Raw genomic sequence first — 16,323 nt, 5'->3', positions numbered from 1 at the left:
TTTTGGTGCTACATACAGTGTGTGGGATGTCTCGGTCTCCCCCACCTTTATCTTTACTTCCAGCATCCAATCTAATCTGAATCTACCCCCATCTGCTTGAAACACGTTCACCTTAGTCGACATAAATCGGTTGGCGGGGAGTCTTAGTCTTTGCAAGTCTAAAGAACTGATGACTGAAACTTCCGATCCGGTGTCTATCAGCGCTCTGAACGTTTCGCTCTCTATCTCAATGTTGCAGGTGAGTTCGGACCATATTTGACATAACTTAATCTCATCTCTATCCTTGTCTGAAGGATTCTTAACTTTACTTTTCCTCTTTCTACGACTGTCCCATAAATGCCCACTCTTCCCGAACCCCTGGCATGTCTCCTTCTTCCTAAGTAGACAGCTAGTTGTAGTGTGCCCTCTTTCCTTACACTCGTCACACCGTATGAACCCCTTTGCCTTGCAACTCCGAATTAAGTGTTCTTCACTGCCACACTTAAAACACTTAGGTCTCAACATACAGGCCCTCTTTGAATGTCCCGGGCGGCCACAGTTGAAAAAGTGCACCCCGTCTCTGCACTGATAACTATAGTGCCCCTCTTTTCCGTAATTGTAGCATTTTAATTTTAAAGCCCCATCTATGCTTTTCCGGACATTCCTATCTCTCCTAGGGGTCACCCGCCCTTTCGCTACTGGGGCGACCCTAACTAGTTTAAAGATTTCTTTGTTGGGGTCTTCCTGGGTTTTAATTTGGTTCTGGGTGGATTGTTTCTGTCCTTAATCCTACATTCATGTGCCCTGTGCCCTTCTTTCTGGCAAACAAAGCACAATAGACCCCTCTTAAAGTTAGGATGGGGTATGTATCTTCCCCCTACTCTTAAGTCCCAGTGTTCTGGATTTGTGGCTTCTTCTTCCCAACTCTGAAGCTCAGGGCATTTTGCTCGGATGTGTCCTCGTCGACCGCATCCGTAGCAGACCTTCAACCAGTCTGTCTTGTTCTCCTCCAATTTTCCTAATCTCTGGAGAAGAGCTTCAGCTCGTCGAGCCTGTGCAAAGGCCTCCTTCAACATGTTAGGTTCTGCCCTTGCCACGTCCTCACGCAACAGAGAATTACTCAAAGCGTCCGTGAAGAACTCTGCCAGCTGGGCCTGGGTAGCTGGATCATTTCTCCGATCTTGATCCGAGTAGGCTACCTTAGCAAAAACGCTCATGCGTCCCTCTAGGTTAGCAATGGATTCTCCATCTCTCTGCTTCACCCCTATCAGCGCTCGAGCTGCCTCTGTTCGGCTTAAGTGACTGCCGAAGTGCTGCTGGATGTCATGTTCAAACCTCTCCCAGTTGGTTTGGGATCTGTACTTATCCAAATACTCCCCAATCCATTCTGAGGCAACGCCCTCGGTATAGTCATACGCCAGTAAGATCATATTGGCCCCTGGCAGGTTATAGATGCGCCCTTTCTTTTCTATTGCCTTGAGCCAGGGTCCCAACTCCACAGCCAAACCTGTGAACAGTGGAATTCTGGATCCCGTTACATTAAGTTTTAGGGTTAGCCGACCCCCTTCTTCAATCCCACGACCCAACTCCTCTGCAGCCCTAGTAGATTCCATATTAAAAAAAAATTAAGCGCTCTTTGAAAAAGCCCACAAGAAGTCCAAAAACGAACAATGACAAAGCAAAAAGGAAGTGAAAAGAATGAAAATAGTGGTTTTCCTACCTGATCGCCGAGATATTCCTGGTTCTGCGCTGCTTTTTGTTAACTCGCTTGTTGGGAGGTCCCACCTGTTATAAACAGTAAACCTCCTGTTTTTTGTTTGTTTGTTTGTTTTTTTTTTTTTGGTTAGCTAACACTCCTTCCTGATTTTGATAATCCTGGTAAACGGCTACCAAATGTCAACCCTACTCTTTCACCAGTCGGTTGAGGACGATCGTCGACCTCGGTACCCTTCCACTGCCGGTGATAATTCTTGGCCGTCTAAAGTTACTGGTATGGGGAAGTGACCGAATTATCGGTTGATCATCTAGTTATAGATCCTGGACCAATTCGTTGTGTACCCTCTTAACGACGAACGTCGTCAAAAGAGAGACGTGAATTTTTTTGTGTAGTAAAAGAAAAAAACAGGATAAAACGATTCTGCACCAAATATATATTAACAAAAAAAAACAGTACAGTTCTTATAATTCTTTCAGAGTCCTGAAGGAAGCAATGTGTTATTATGCTAAGAATATGGTCGAAGGCATCAGCTTGTAACCTTGTGGAGTTTCGGTCTCTGGGTATCTGAAGAAATGTGTCAAGAGCCAACTCTGCTTTGACTGTGTTCCTCTCTGCACATCTCTTCTCCAAGAAATGCCTGCGCATTCTCTCTTTTGTCCATTTGACTTGTTGATATATATATAAACAATTATATCGCCCTCTGAACATCACGCGGATATTATTTCTTTTTTGTTTAGAAATTCAATTCTCAGTCCATAATCTACATTATCATTTACAAAAATAACACAATGGCTCGCTTCAAAGATCTGATTGAACTCAAAATAAACAGTAAATACAGTTTTTGTTAACCTTTAACAAAGAGTTCCCAGGTTTCTTAAACAACTTGATACCAAGTGGTTTTGCCTTTCTTCCTAACGAGGAGGGGGGCATCAACCTACCCACACCCTTACTTCGTTACAGAAAAATGAAAATATAATGAATAAAAAATTTATGTATTTCTTTGAGAAAAGAAAAAAAAAATTCCTTAACTGTATCTTTTTTTAAGGCAAAAACTTTTAAGCAAAATTTGACTATTTTAAACATGAAACACATATTTCTTCGGGCACAAGGCTAGACAGCTAATGCGAACATGTGGTTTTTACTGCCTTCTGTCCTCCGTAGTTCTAAACAAGGGCAAACAATTACTTCTAGTTTTTCAATAAAGATGTAAAAATGCCTGCGTAATCGCGCTTTTTTCAAATAGTCGTTTAAAAAATTATTTTATTTAAAAAATAAATGGAATTTAAAATATAAATATGGATAAATTCTGAACAATGAAGAATGGAACTAAACATTCAATAATAGTTTTTATAGGTAAGTCATTTTTTGTAATTTATATCGATTTTTTATAACCAAAGAAAGTAAAATTTCGTTGATTTTCTTCAAATCTTTTTTAAAGAAAGCCGATTTAAAAAACAAATGTTGCATAATTTGCTATTAAACCTGTTATTTTTTTTAAAATTTAGTCTTTGCTCCTTTAATTGAAAAAAAAGTTAGGGTTTGAATTAGTGGTGGGACGATTAATCGGAATCGAAATCGTTAATCGTAAGAATCGTGTATTTTGGGAGGTATCGGAATCGGAATCGCATCGTTAAAAAATACCTTAATTTTCCGATTCCTTCATTACGATTCTTTTAGTCTGATGTTGAAAAAAAGAAAAAAATGTCCTGATATTTCTAACCGCAAGAGAGAAATGTAGCATGTTATAAAAAGAAACCAAAGAAATCCATTATTAACAGGGCAATGCTTAGAGCCCCCTCCCTTACAAGGTTCATTCATTCAGATCTATTGTGATCAAAACTACAAAAGAGTTAACTTGAAAAGAAGTATGCAGGGCTCTACATTGCGAGTAAAAATAAAAAAACGCTTATCTTTTTGGCGATTGTTTTTTTTTTTTTACTGACAAATCTTCTAATACTGAATGAAAATGCTTTTTCAACTTATATTTTCTTAAAATAAAACGAGCAAAGTCAAATTATTTAAACAGTAAACGGTTTAATAGAACAATGTACTTTTTTTTCTTTTTTTAAAAGAAGGCTTTTGAAAGAAATATCTCTAAAATGAAATTGATCACGTATTATTTCGCAAAGTTTTGACAGTAGTCGGCTTCTTTTGAAGTTTTTAAAAAATCGACCCCATACCTATCTCTTCCAAACCTAAAGTTATTAAATAACCTCTTCGTTAATTCAAGGGTAATTAATTCAATTCAGTCAAGTTTTTTTTTTTTTTAATTTCATTGAAATAAAATCCATTATTTTTTTTTTTTTTTTCTCCAGAAAGATAAAACCCTGAATTTGATTATATTAAAAGCAGAATAATATAATCTTTTTTCTAGAATTTTAAATTGAAAATTAAAAGTGTTTTGAGCAGTTTTTTGCCGAACGAAAAAGAAATTAATATATATATTTTTAAAAGGTTTTGTAATCAATTAATTTTTATGTCTAAATAATATTTACGATTAATTAAATAATTTCATTTTAAAGAGTATTTATAAATAGAATTTTACTTAAGACTTATAGTTTAGCAATATTGAACCGCATCAACCATGTGTGAATTGAACACAGTCAACCAAAAAAAAATTTCAAAAGAAAATGCATATTTGCATTTCATTATGTACACTTTTATACATTGGTTTCAAAAATTAAATTCTATAAGTTTTTTTGTTAACTACCGGTTGGTACAATTTACCGCCCCATCCCTTTATATTTTTTTCTTTTTGTCTTTTTTAGCGGATTTTTTTTTTTTTTTTTTACACAGTGATCACCACTTATCAAAGCCAGGAAGCCACTCAGGGATAAGGGTTATTGCAAGTACATTACATTAGTGTGGAAATTTGATGAAGTGTTTAATTAGGGGGGCGGTTCATTAGGAATTTGTTAACATTGGACTTGAAGACATCCAAGTTGTAGTCCGGAGGGAAGCAGGCAGACGGAACAGAGTTCCACAGGCGTGCAGTTCTAAGAAAGAAGCTTTGTTCATGGAATCCGCGTTTTGATTTAGGCACAGATATAGAGTGGGGGAAATTTTTCACAGTGGATTCAGCTAGATGGGTGTTTTTCGTGAAAGATTGGCGGGGGGGGGCAGAGATTGGAGTTCAGACGAGCACCTGCCATGAAAATAATGATAAAACAAGGATAGGCTCGCAACGTCTCTTCTGTGGGAGAGAGGTTGCAGGGTAGAGAAAAGAGCATCCCCCACTAAACCACAAAGTCTATTTTGTACTCTGTCAAGGCATGATAGGCTGTTTTTGGCAGATCCTGGCCAGATATGGCAACAGTATTCCATCCTTGGGCGTACTTGGCTTTTATATAGATAGAGAATTGCATCAGTAGTGAGATATCTTCTGGAGTGGTAGAAGGATCCCACCATCTTTCCAGCGACCTTGGCAACAGACTTGATGTACGTGTTCCATTTCAGATCAGGAGTAAAGGTCAAACCCAGAAGCTTGTCAAAACACGGGGCCTCACCCAGACGAGAGCCATCCATCACAATTGATGCCAGCTGGGGATCAGAGCGTTGATGATGTAAGGATAGGAGTTTGGTTTTGGATGCATTAAAGGTAACCAGCCACATCTTCCCCCACTGAACCACGCACTCGAGATCAGAGGAGAGAGAATCAGAGAGAACTTTGTCATTTACAGCCTTTGATGTGTTGCCGTAGATGGTCGTGTCATCAGCATAGATGTCAACGAATGATTTAAGTATGTGTTTAGGGAGGTCATTGATGTAGATCAGGAAGAGAGTTGGGCCCAGGATTGACCCCTGAGGGACTCCAGCATTTATATTGCAGGCCTCCGATTTTTGTCCATCTACCACTACTCTTATGAGCCTATCGGAGAGAAATGATTTAATGATTGAGAAAACATTTCCAGTTATACCGTAGCTGGAAATCTTGTGAAGTAGACCCTTATGCCATACCTTGTCGAAGGCCTTTGATATGTCAAGAGCAATTGCCCTAGAAAGGAAGCCTTTGTCAAGAGATTCACTAATCCTGTGGGATATAACTGTCAGCACATCTGCGGTAGATCTTGCAGAGCGGAAACCATATTGTGTGTCACTAAGAAGGTTATTCCTGCTTGGGTGGTTGACTATTTCTCTATTTAATATGGATTCCAGCAACTTACTCATAACACACAGGAGACTTATTGGTCTGTACTGAGAGGGAGAGGACTTATCACCTGAATTCTTAAATACAGGGCAAACTGATGAGGTCTTCCAGGGGGTCGGAAAGCACTTCTCCTTAAGGCAGCGCTTAAATAGTTTCGTAAGTATGGGAGCAAGTTCTGGTTGAAGCTTTTTTAACACTATAATTGGGATGCCATCAGGGCCAGTTGCCTTACTAGAATCTAGGTTCTTGATTAGCTTGGGGACCTCATGCACGGATATTTGTATGTTACCTAGCTTGTTCTGTGTTGTAGGAGGAAATATGGGGAGTTGATGGCCTTCGTCGCATAGGGTAGAATTAGCTGCAAAGTTCTTTGCAAATAGTTTGGCCCTGTCTGACGCTGACGAGATGACCTCTGGTTGGGATAGAACGCACAACGCCAAAGTCCAAAAAAAGTCTTGCATGGAAACTTTTTGAAGTTGATGAAGATGATGAGTTGAAAGCCATTTGCAAAGTCTGTCAAATTAAAATATCGCGAGGAATAAAACCATCTAACATGACCACAACCAACATGTTAAAACATTTAACTATGAAGCATCCAAATAAATGTGAGGAGCAAAATAAAAAAGAAAAGAACAAAAAATTACCAACTAGTCACTCAGAGCAGTTTTATTAGTGAGGGTCGAAATCGCAGTGTCTTTTTTTTTTTTTTTTTTTTGCCTACGTCACCATCTAGGTGTCACCAATTTTTTTAACCCTCCTTAACTTCAAAGAGTAAATACAATATATACAACTAAAAAAATAATTTTTAAAAATGCTGATTCTATTCATGAAAAATTCTTTTAACTAGAAATGAAAACTTAGGTAAAGATAGCTGACTGACAGCAACAGGAGCACTGGTTAACTACTGAACCACATGGAAAGGTGTGGGGGAGGAAAAAAGGAAATTAAATGATAATAAATTATGATAACCGTCTTTGAAAGGCACTAAACTCCTAAAATTTACTTCTTTAAAATTTTAGGCGGCACTCCCCGGCGATTTTAAAGCACTCTCTCTCTCTCTCCAAAAAAAAAATAAAGATTTAATTTTTAAGTTTGGGAAAGATATATTTATTATAACCGAATTCTTGTATGAAAACTGGATCTACTTTATTGGACGTTAATTTGTGAGGTAAGTAATTTTTCAATGTTTAATATGTTTTTAAAGTTTCAATTATCAATTAATATTTTTAATTGCGTTTATTTTTCAATTTATTTAAAAAAAAAAAACAGGGTTTTAAATGTATTTTTCAAGGTAACAAGCTTCGAAAGAAGTCTAATAAAAAAAAAAATCACTTAATTTTTAATTTCGACAACCCTGAGAATTTAATTATTAAAACAATATTGAAATATGACATTTTTTTATTTAACATTTCTATTAGTTCAATTAATTTTCTTTTAATAATTCATTTCACTCAACAAACTTCATTTTTTTTAAATCTTTTTCTGTAATTTTGGTAATTATGTTTGCTCAATTTTATCTAGATTTTCATTTGTTTTTTATAGTGGTATCATTTTTATATGTGTTCCTTTGATATACCCTATTTCAAAATTAGTTTGGCTAAACTTATTCTTCACGTTAGAAACAACGTGTAAAAGCAATGAAAAAGTAAGAAAAAATAATAGGTGTTAACTACTCCTTGTGAATTATGGAGGTCTGAAGTACTGCCGTCACAAATACAACTATCAATAGCCAAACAAAAAATCGTTTTTGAAATTCCTTTAATTGTAACTTTTCGCTATACCTACCTTTTTGGTATAAAACACAAAAACTTCCGATTAATGGTATTTCTCATATATGGTCGTTAACTTTGGAAAGGTTATTTTGTATCTACGGCGCCATGTCACATGGTATATTGTTTTTTTTTTTTCATTACGCACGTTCATTTATAAATTATTAAATTAAATATTTATCTTTTTTATATTTAATTAGTATATATTTTCTTTCTCTTCCGCTATATTTTTTTTTATTTAATTTAGTAAATCTGTTAATTATGAGGACCAAAATAATGAATCGTGTGTATTTATTCTCTAATTTTTTTGTTTTTGTTCTGTTATATAAATTCTATTTTATTTGTTTTTTCTCTGAAGGATAAATTCTATTTTCTTTGAGTTTTTTTTTCTGTATTCTAATTAAGTAAAATAAATTTTCTCTAAAATAAATTTTGCTAATTTTTCCGTTTAGTTTACTATATAATAATTTTATTTAAACCAAAACACGACGGTGTAGGCATAAAATATCTCTTCCAAAGTTAGGGAACATATTTGGGAACTACCGACCATAAGTATAAAACTACCTGGTATATTTCAAAACAATAATTCCCTAGGAATCGGAATCGGAATCGTACTTGGTATCGGAATCGTTAATCAATATTTTCCTGGAATCGGAATCGGAATCGTATAAAAATTAGGAATCGTCCCAACACTAGTTTGAATTACATTTTTCAAGTAATTATAAGCTTGTATTCAATTTTTTTCACGCATTCTTAAGATCGGTTTCTAAAAGTGCTCATAAAAACAAATAAAATGATCATAACTATTACCGACATTTGAAAGGAAATACTGTTAAAATTTATTGAAAAAAAATTTATTTTGCTTTAATAACTCTTTAACAGCAACCATTCTTTTGGATATTATCTTTAACGTAAATAGGCCACAAATGAGTAAAGAAAAATAAATTGCTTTGATTAATTTCCCAACGGTATTCCCTTTAAAATGATTTGTGTCGATAATAGTAATGATTATCGAAATTAGAAAATGTAAATAATTTTAAGTAAAAAAATTTGTTAGAGAGACTATTACAGTCATTTAAATTATTTAAAGTGAAATTAGTTTCGGCATTATTATTATTATTATTATTTGTAAAATGTTTTTGACTCCTAATGGGGGTATGTGACAAATGGAGTCGCCAATCATTTTTATAACCACTAGCTGTGCTAAACAACCAATGAAAACCTTTCAAAATTATAAAAATTGTTAAATTTTCGATTCAATCAGTTCGCCGTTAACTACGCCAAGGACCGCATTTGATTTTTGGCCACCATCTTGGTTACTGCCAATTACTGATCTGAACTATGCTGCCATCTTTGTTCAACATAATGTCTCAAAACTTAACAGGTTATGGGCCCAGCCATTGTCTTTTCTTTGACGGATCGGAATCTAAATTCGAATTGTGGCAAGTAAAATTTCTGGGATATCTAAGGATTTGAAAACTACACAAAGTCATACAATCTCCAACAGAGAATCCTAACAACCCCGAATTTCTCGAAAAGAATGCAACTGTTTTTGCAGAACTGATTCAATGTTTAGACAATAGAAGCCTGTCTCTGATTATAAGAGATGCATTGGATGACACACGGAAAGCATTGAACATATTAAGAGAACATTATTTATCAAAAGGGAAACCGAAAATTATATCACTATATACAGAACTAACGTCTCTGAAATGTAACGAGTATGAAAGTATTACTGACTACATTATAAGAGCAGAAACAACCGCCAATGCCTTAAAACTCTCAGGTGAAATAATAAGCGATAGCTTGTTGATATCAATGACCCTTAAGGGACTTCCAGCTGATTTGAAACCATTTGCAACTGTTATAACTCAAAAAGACAAACCCATAAATTTCAGCCAATTTAAAGTGGCATTACGCACTTACAAAGAAACTAACAGTATGCTCGTGGACAATAATAACTCCAGCAATATTATGAGGTTCAAAAATACTTCTCGAAAGCAGACACCACCAAATTACGCACCTCACCGCAACGTGTTCCCCAAAAGTAATTTTTCCAAGAAAAAGAATAAAATTATCTGCTATAATTGTGGGCGACCCAACCACAAAAGTTTCCAATGTCGATATAAACACTCTAAAATGGACTCCGTAAAAAACGTTGAGAACTTTGAGGAAGAACATACATTTCTACTCACATGTAACTTTGACAATACCACAAACGGTAAAAATCTCCTTGTAGACTGTTATCACCAAGGAATCTGATTTTATTAATTTCGATTCAAGCTTTAATCCATGAAGTCATTTTGTCAAACTTGCCGACGGTAATCAAATAAATGATATAGTCTTGAAAAGAGGTGATGCTAAAATATACCTAAAAAATAATAAAGGCGAAATCTGTAACTGTATTCTAAAAATGCTCTGTTCATACCTACATTTAAGCAAGACATCTTTTCCCTGCAGGCTGCAATTAAACAAGGCGCGAATATAAAATTTGGCCAAAAGTCAAAATTGATATACCCCAATGGAACTGTATTTGACATTAGAGAAAATGGCCGACTATATTATTTAAAAAGTATGGTTGCCTCAAAAACTGCCTGTCACGACTTGGAAACCTGGCATAAAATTCTAGGACACTGCAATACAGCTGATATTAAAAAATTAACAAATGTAGTCGAAGGCATGAAAATAATACCTTCAGACAATCTCCCAAATTGTGATGTGTGTGCACAGGGGAAAATCACAAAATATATAAGCCAAATGCCAGACAAAAAAGCTACGAAAATTCTCTCACTTGTGCATCGTGACTTAGCAGGTCCGATCAGCCCGATGGGGAGAAATAATCTAAGATACGTTTTGAACTTTATTGATGATTTTTCCGGTTTAATTGTAGTTTATTTTCTAAAAAACAGATCCGACACTATCCTCGCCACTAAAAAATATTTAGCTGATATTGCCCCGTATGTATTCGCTCAGACAATGAGACTGAATTTACTAGTAAAGACTTTGAACTTCTATTAATTAACCACCGTATTAAACACGAGAAATCTGTGCCGTATTCCCCCTTCCAAAATTGCACCGCTGAAAGGGCATGGCGAACCCTTTTTCAGATGACAAGATGCCTACTTATCGAATCGAAATTAGCGCATAGTTTATGGACGTACACTTTAATGGCAGCAGCATATATCAGAAATAGATTGCTCAATAAGAAACTAGGAAAAACGCTGTATAAAGCATTTTGCAGTGTTAAACCTAAAATGAACAGAATGCATCTATTCGGTTCTGATTGTTTTGCATTTATAGAAAACACCAGTAAACTAAATACTAAAAGCGAAAAAGGTATTTTCGTAGGTTACGATTAAAACAGTCCGGCATATTTAATCTACTTTTCAACCCAAAATGCCACAAAAAGGATTAGATGTGTAAAATTTAATGATACATTAAATTTTAAAAATGGCGATCCAGTGGATGAAAAACGTGAAATATTACCTAGCATCTTAATCGATCACAATGAAAATATTAATAACGATGACAATTACAGTAGAACTTCTGACAAAAATATTAACCAGACACATCAATACCCAATAAGGGAGCGAAAAAGGCCAGACTTCTTACAAATTGAAAAGATACAAGAGTACGCCATGGATTACTGTTACTCGTTGAACAGCGCACTGGAAAGTTATAATGAGGCAATTAATTCAGAAAATCACCAAGAATAGGAACAAGCTATGATATCCGAATTGAAAGCTTTATCTGAAAATAACACATACGAAATAGTGGCAAAACCAACAGATAAAAATATAATTTCTTCACGCTAGGTTTTTTCAAAAAAAAAAAAAAAAAAAAAAAAAAAATCACAGCTCCTAGCAGTGAAACTTTTAAAGCAAGATTTGTTGCAAAAGGTTTTTCACAAATCTCTTGAGTGGAATATTTTGCAACATTTTCACCAACAACAAATTTAACGACAATTAGAATTTTATTACAACTTGCGGCTCAATACAATTTAAAAATACATCAAATAGATGTAAAAAATGCTTATTTAAATGTTCCGATTGACTGTGAAATCTACATTTACCCTCCAGAGGGATTTAAAATGAAAAATAAAAATTGGGTGTGGAAATTAAATAAATCTTTATATGGACTAAAACAAAGTGCACACAATTGGAATTTAACACTCCATAATTATTTAATAGAACAAGAATGCAAGCAAAAAAAAAAAAAAATGGCTTCTTTCTTTTTTTTAACAAATGTTTGCGAAAAAAAAAAAAAAAAAAGATACAAAAATGAATTATTTGACAAATAGGAAATTTACAAAGAAAAGGTTTTAACAAGTGACTTTTTTTTTTTTTAACAAAACTGGAAACATTATGTTAGGTATTAGTTGGTTAATTTCATTATTAAGGTAGAAATTTATTTATTTATTTATTTTTTTACGTAGGCATCACCACTTATCAAGGCCAAGAGGCCACTCAAGGATAAGGGTTAAAGAAATGGTCGTAATTTAAGACTGGACCTATGATCTCTTGGAAAACTAAAAAGCAACAAATTGTTGCTCTTTCTACTTGTGAAGCAGAATATGTGGCTCTTACTCATTCCACGCAGGAGGCAATTTTTCTGAACACCCTTCTAAAATCTATTTTAAAACCAGATCTAAGTAAAAAAAACCTATAGTAATTCATTGTGATAATCAGAGTAGTATCTTATTAGCAAATAATTCTAAAAGAATAAAATTAAGATATTTTATAACCAAACTTTTTGGAATCTAATTATGAATAAATCTCTTTTCAGAAACCCAAAAAGAGAAGCATGAACAGTTGAAATCACCCCTCCCCCCAAAAAAAATTGTAAATTGTCCCGGGCCCGATGTTAAACTGCAACCATTTCTACATTACTAACCAAATCAACCAACTAATACCTAACATAATGTTTCCAGTTTTGTTAAAAAAAAATTTTTTAAATAAAAAAAGTAACTTGTTAAAACCTTTTTTTTGTAAATTTCCTATTTGTCAAATAATTATTTTTTGTATCTTTTTTTTTGGCATACATTTGTTAAAAAAAATATTTGTGAATTTTTGTGCATATGTTTATATGTATTTGAAAAGTGTTTATTTTTATATGTATAAAAAAAAACTCAATGTGATAAAAAAATGGCTTCTTTTTGCACACATTATACCAATATATTAATAATTCTTTTTGACCCATGAGAATAAAGACAAATTCCCACAAAACCAGAAAAAAAAACAATTAACTTATTGATTTATTTTTATTTGTTCATTTATTTTTTATTTTTATTTATTTTTCTTTCCTTTTCTCAAGTCAAACCAAAATTGAATCCGAAAGGGTTTTTTCCATTATATCAAAAAAGGGGGTGTGTAAAATGTTTTTGACTCCTAATGGAGGTAGTTATTTATTTGGTGTCCACCACACCAAAATGTGGTACAAGGCCGGAAGGTGGATATAGGCAAGCTCCCCTAAAGGAGGGGCACTCTTGCCTCATCAAAAATTGCCTGGGCAAACCCCGTCGGCATTCCCCGGTAGGAGCGCCTCAGGCGACAAGCAATTAACTTGCCCCACCGGAAAGCCCGGTAGCAAGGCCTGGGAAGGTGGATCTCCTAGGTAGTACCCAAGCGGTGTACCTCAGTCCGACAGATGCTGGGCCGAACCTCGGCCCCTCACTTGTCGGGTCGAGTGTCAAGAGCGGATCCTTGACGAGTACTTCTACCCTGTCTCCCTGCAGCCGAAGCCGCTAGGAGACCTTCCCCATTAGAGGACTAATGGGGGTATGTGACGAATGGATTCACCAATCATTTTTATAACCACTGGCTGTGCTAAACAACCAATGAAAACCTTTCAAAATTATTATAAAAATTGTCGAATTTTGGATTCAATCAGTTTGCCGTTAACTACACCACGGACCGCATTTGATTCTTGGCCGCCATCTTGGTTACTGCCAATTACTGATCTGAACCACGCCACTATCTTTGTTCAACATAATGTCTCAAAACTTAACATTATTAAAAACTAAAACAAACAGCAGTAAAAACAGTAAATCCAAAGTTTATGAAGGAAAGGGGGGGGGACAGAAAAGCCAACAAACGAAAAATAAAAGGATAAAACATTCAAATATATGGCAAATGTTACCAAAAGCAAGATAAGTTACTTTTCTACCTAACTGGATAAATTTTCTGTGTTTTAACATATTTTAAAGTTTGAAAAACAAGTAGTGATGAAGCAAAGATAAGTAGATCCAGCAGACGAGCCTCGTTCTGAAAAATCTGAACAGTTAGGTCACGCGACATGGGACACCAGTGCTTCTGCCATTATTGACCCTTTGAATGATGTATATAGAAAGCACGAGCCATTTTTGGAAAAACTATGAGGAAGCGACAGCATTTCTAAGAGAAAAAAAGTTAAGCTGAAATTAAATTTTAAGCTGAATTAAATTTTTTTTTAAAAAGTTAAGCTGAAATTAAATTTTTTTTAATGTAAATTCAAAGAAATTTCAAACATTTATTACTATAAACATAACAAACAAGTGTAAATAAAAAAATAAATAATTGCAACCAAAGTCAACGTAAAAAGGATAACAGATTTTTTTAAATTGAACTTTGCTGTTTAAAAAAATCTGTTTTCCTTTTTATGTTGACTTTGGTTGCAATTATTTATTTTTTTATTTGCACTTGTTCGTTATGTTTATAGTAATAAATGTTTGAAATTTCTTTGAATTTAAATAAAAAAAAATTTAATTTCAGCTTAACTTTATATTTCATTTCTTTTATATTTCCATTTCATTTTTTAGTAATAAATTCTTCTCTACTGTGAGAATATTCACAGTCAACCGCCATCTTTCTTTTAGGCCGCATATGGTTTGGTAGCCGGTCTGTGATTGGCTTAAATTTGAATGTGTCAGGTGATTTGATTTGGCGCCTTTTTTGTATTCATGCATTTATTTTTCAGTCTGAGAAATAAGACGGAATGATACAGACTCAAACCAGCGGTTCCCTCACTATGGGGCCAAGACAATTCCTTCATGGACACCAAACAGTTGGTGAACGAACGACATATCTCTACAAGCAGAGACAACTTATTTTGCTGAACCTATTCAAATCAAGGAAGACATTCTACTACTGTTCGGCATGTTATTATCCGATCATTGGATTTTATCTTATTTCTTCATGAGTCCCAAGGGGCTAACATTATGCCTGATTATAGGCGCCATAATTCCCGCCGTGTTCTCCATGATTTTCATGGATCCTTCCAAAGGAACAATGAACTAACATTCCAACAATAGGAATTCATACTAAAGGCTCCATGCATATGGTGGAAAATTGGGCCACCATTTTGCAAAGGACTATACCAGAACCGAAGAACTTTCATTGCTGTTACTTGTGAATAAATTTTGAGTTTAAAGGTATGGCTTTTGTTTGTGAAATTCATTTGCTTCTGCATTCTTTTTTTTACTGCAAAACAATGAAAAAAAAAATGATTCTCTTTGTGCAAACATTTAGATTCTCATTTTTTGCAAAATGGCTAGTTTAAATATATTCTCAGTTTTTTTTTTGCAAAGCGTAATAATTCTTGATTTAAGACGAGCAGAATTTTTTCATAATTTGAGCAGATTAAAACATAAAATTTTTTTTTCTGTTTTGTTAAATCAGAAATGTAATTTATTTTGTTAATGTAACTTATGTCACTAAAAACTAATGAGACATTAAGTTTTGATTGACGCTATGTTCGCACTTTTTAAAAAAAGGTAAGTAAGAAAAAAAAAATTGGAATTCTTCTTACGTTTGAAATTGCGTTAGATAATAATTTAATTCGACCTTGAAATTGAGGTCGTAAGTTACTAGTGTATTATAGTTGCATTTTTTTGAATAAAGATCCCACGTGGATCATTTGTACATGACTAAATTGAGAAGAAAAAAAAACAAACTTTGGTTCAAATTCTGTAGACGTAAAAAAAAAAAAAAAGGAAGTAAGAAACCGTTAATGATTTTTCTTTCGCAATTTAAATGTTAATTGTAAAAGTCACACTTTGAATGTGTTTATTGCATGCATTGAATATTGATTTGATTTTAAGTCATTGATTAATTTAAATCGAGATTAATCGCTGGCGGCCATTTTGTTAGCGTGTTTAAATTGAGATTGCTAATGTTGATTGTAATTGTAATGTCATGTTTTAATGTTTCATTGCATTTTGTGCAACTGTTGTCGGTTTTCAAAAATGTTAATGTGAGTTGAAACTTTATTTAAAAATAGTGGGAAAGGGAAAAGGTTTAATTCCCCAGCCCCCGGGTTTTCAAGCAGCCTTAGTGTAGCTCGGGAATTTCAAATTCGGTTATAAATGTGTAACTCGATCATATTCGTTAGAGCTTTGCCCAAATTTGACTTTATTAATCGCTGGCAGCCATTTCGTTAGCGTGTTTATTTGTAATTCCGTTTTGGAATAATATTAGCAGTTTTTGCCACCTCAATTTTTGCAGATAATTATATCTCTGTTATTTTATTAATTGTTCTTGAGGCACGAAATATGGCCCTAAAGGAACTAATGTCTAAATAGGATACCAAAAGGTTACACATTGATAATGCGGTGAAGTGGTTGGAAGTTAACGGCCTTTCACCAGATTTTTTCAAGTCCCGAGAAGCTGTAGAGTTTGGTTAAGGAACTTGGATGACCTGATAGACCAAATTCTAGTCAAAACTCCAGAAGAGAA

General features: G+C 34.3%; 1 protein-coding gene across 5 annotated transcripts in view; it reads right to left on the bottom strand.

Annotated features, from left to right (window-relative positions):
* LOC145270024 (NF-kappa-B inhibitor-interacting Ras-like protein 1) overlaps positions 1 to 16,323 on the bottom strand; it is a 360,313-nt gene that overhangs the window by 98,392 nt on the left and 245,598 nt on the right. The window lies entirely within an intron of this gene.

Source organism: Euprymna scolopes, chromosome 1 (genome assembly GCF_053919585.1).
Source record: "Euprymna scolopes isolate OS-2025 chromosome 1, ASM5391958v1, whole genome shotgun sequence".
NCBI classification, from domain to species: domain Eukaryota; kingdom Metazoa; phylum Mollusca; class Cephalopoda; order Sepiida; family Sepiolidae; genus Euprymna; species Euprymna scolopes.
Note: the sequence above shows the minus strand (reverse complement) of the source record. Positions and strands in the feature narration are given on the sequence as shown.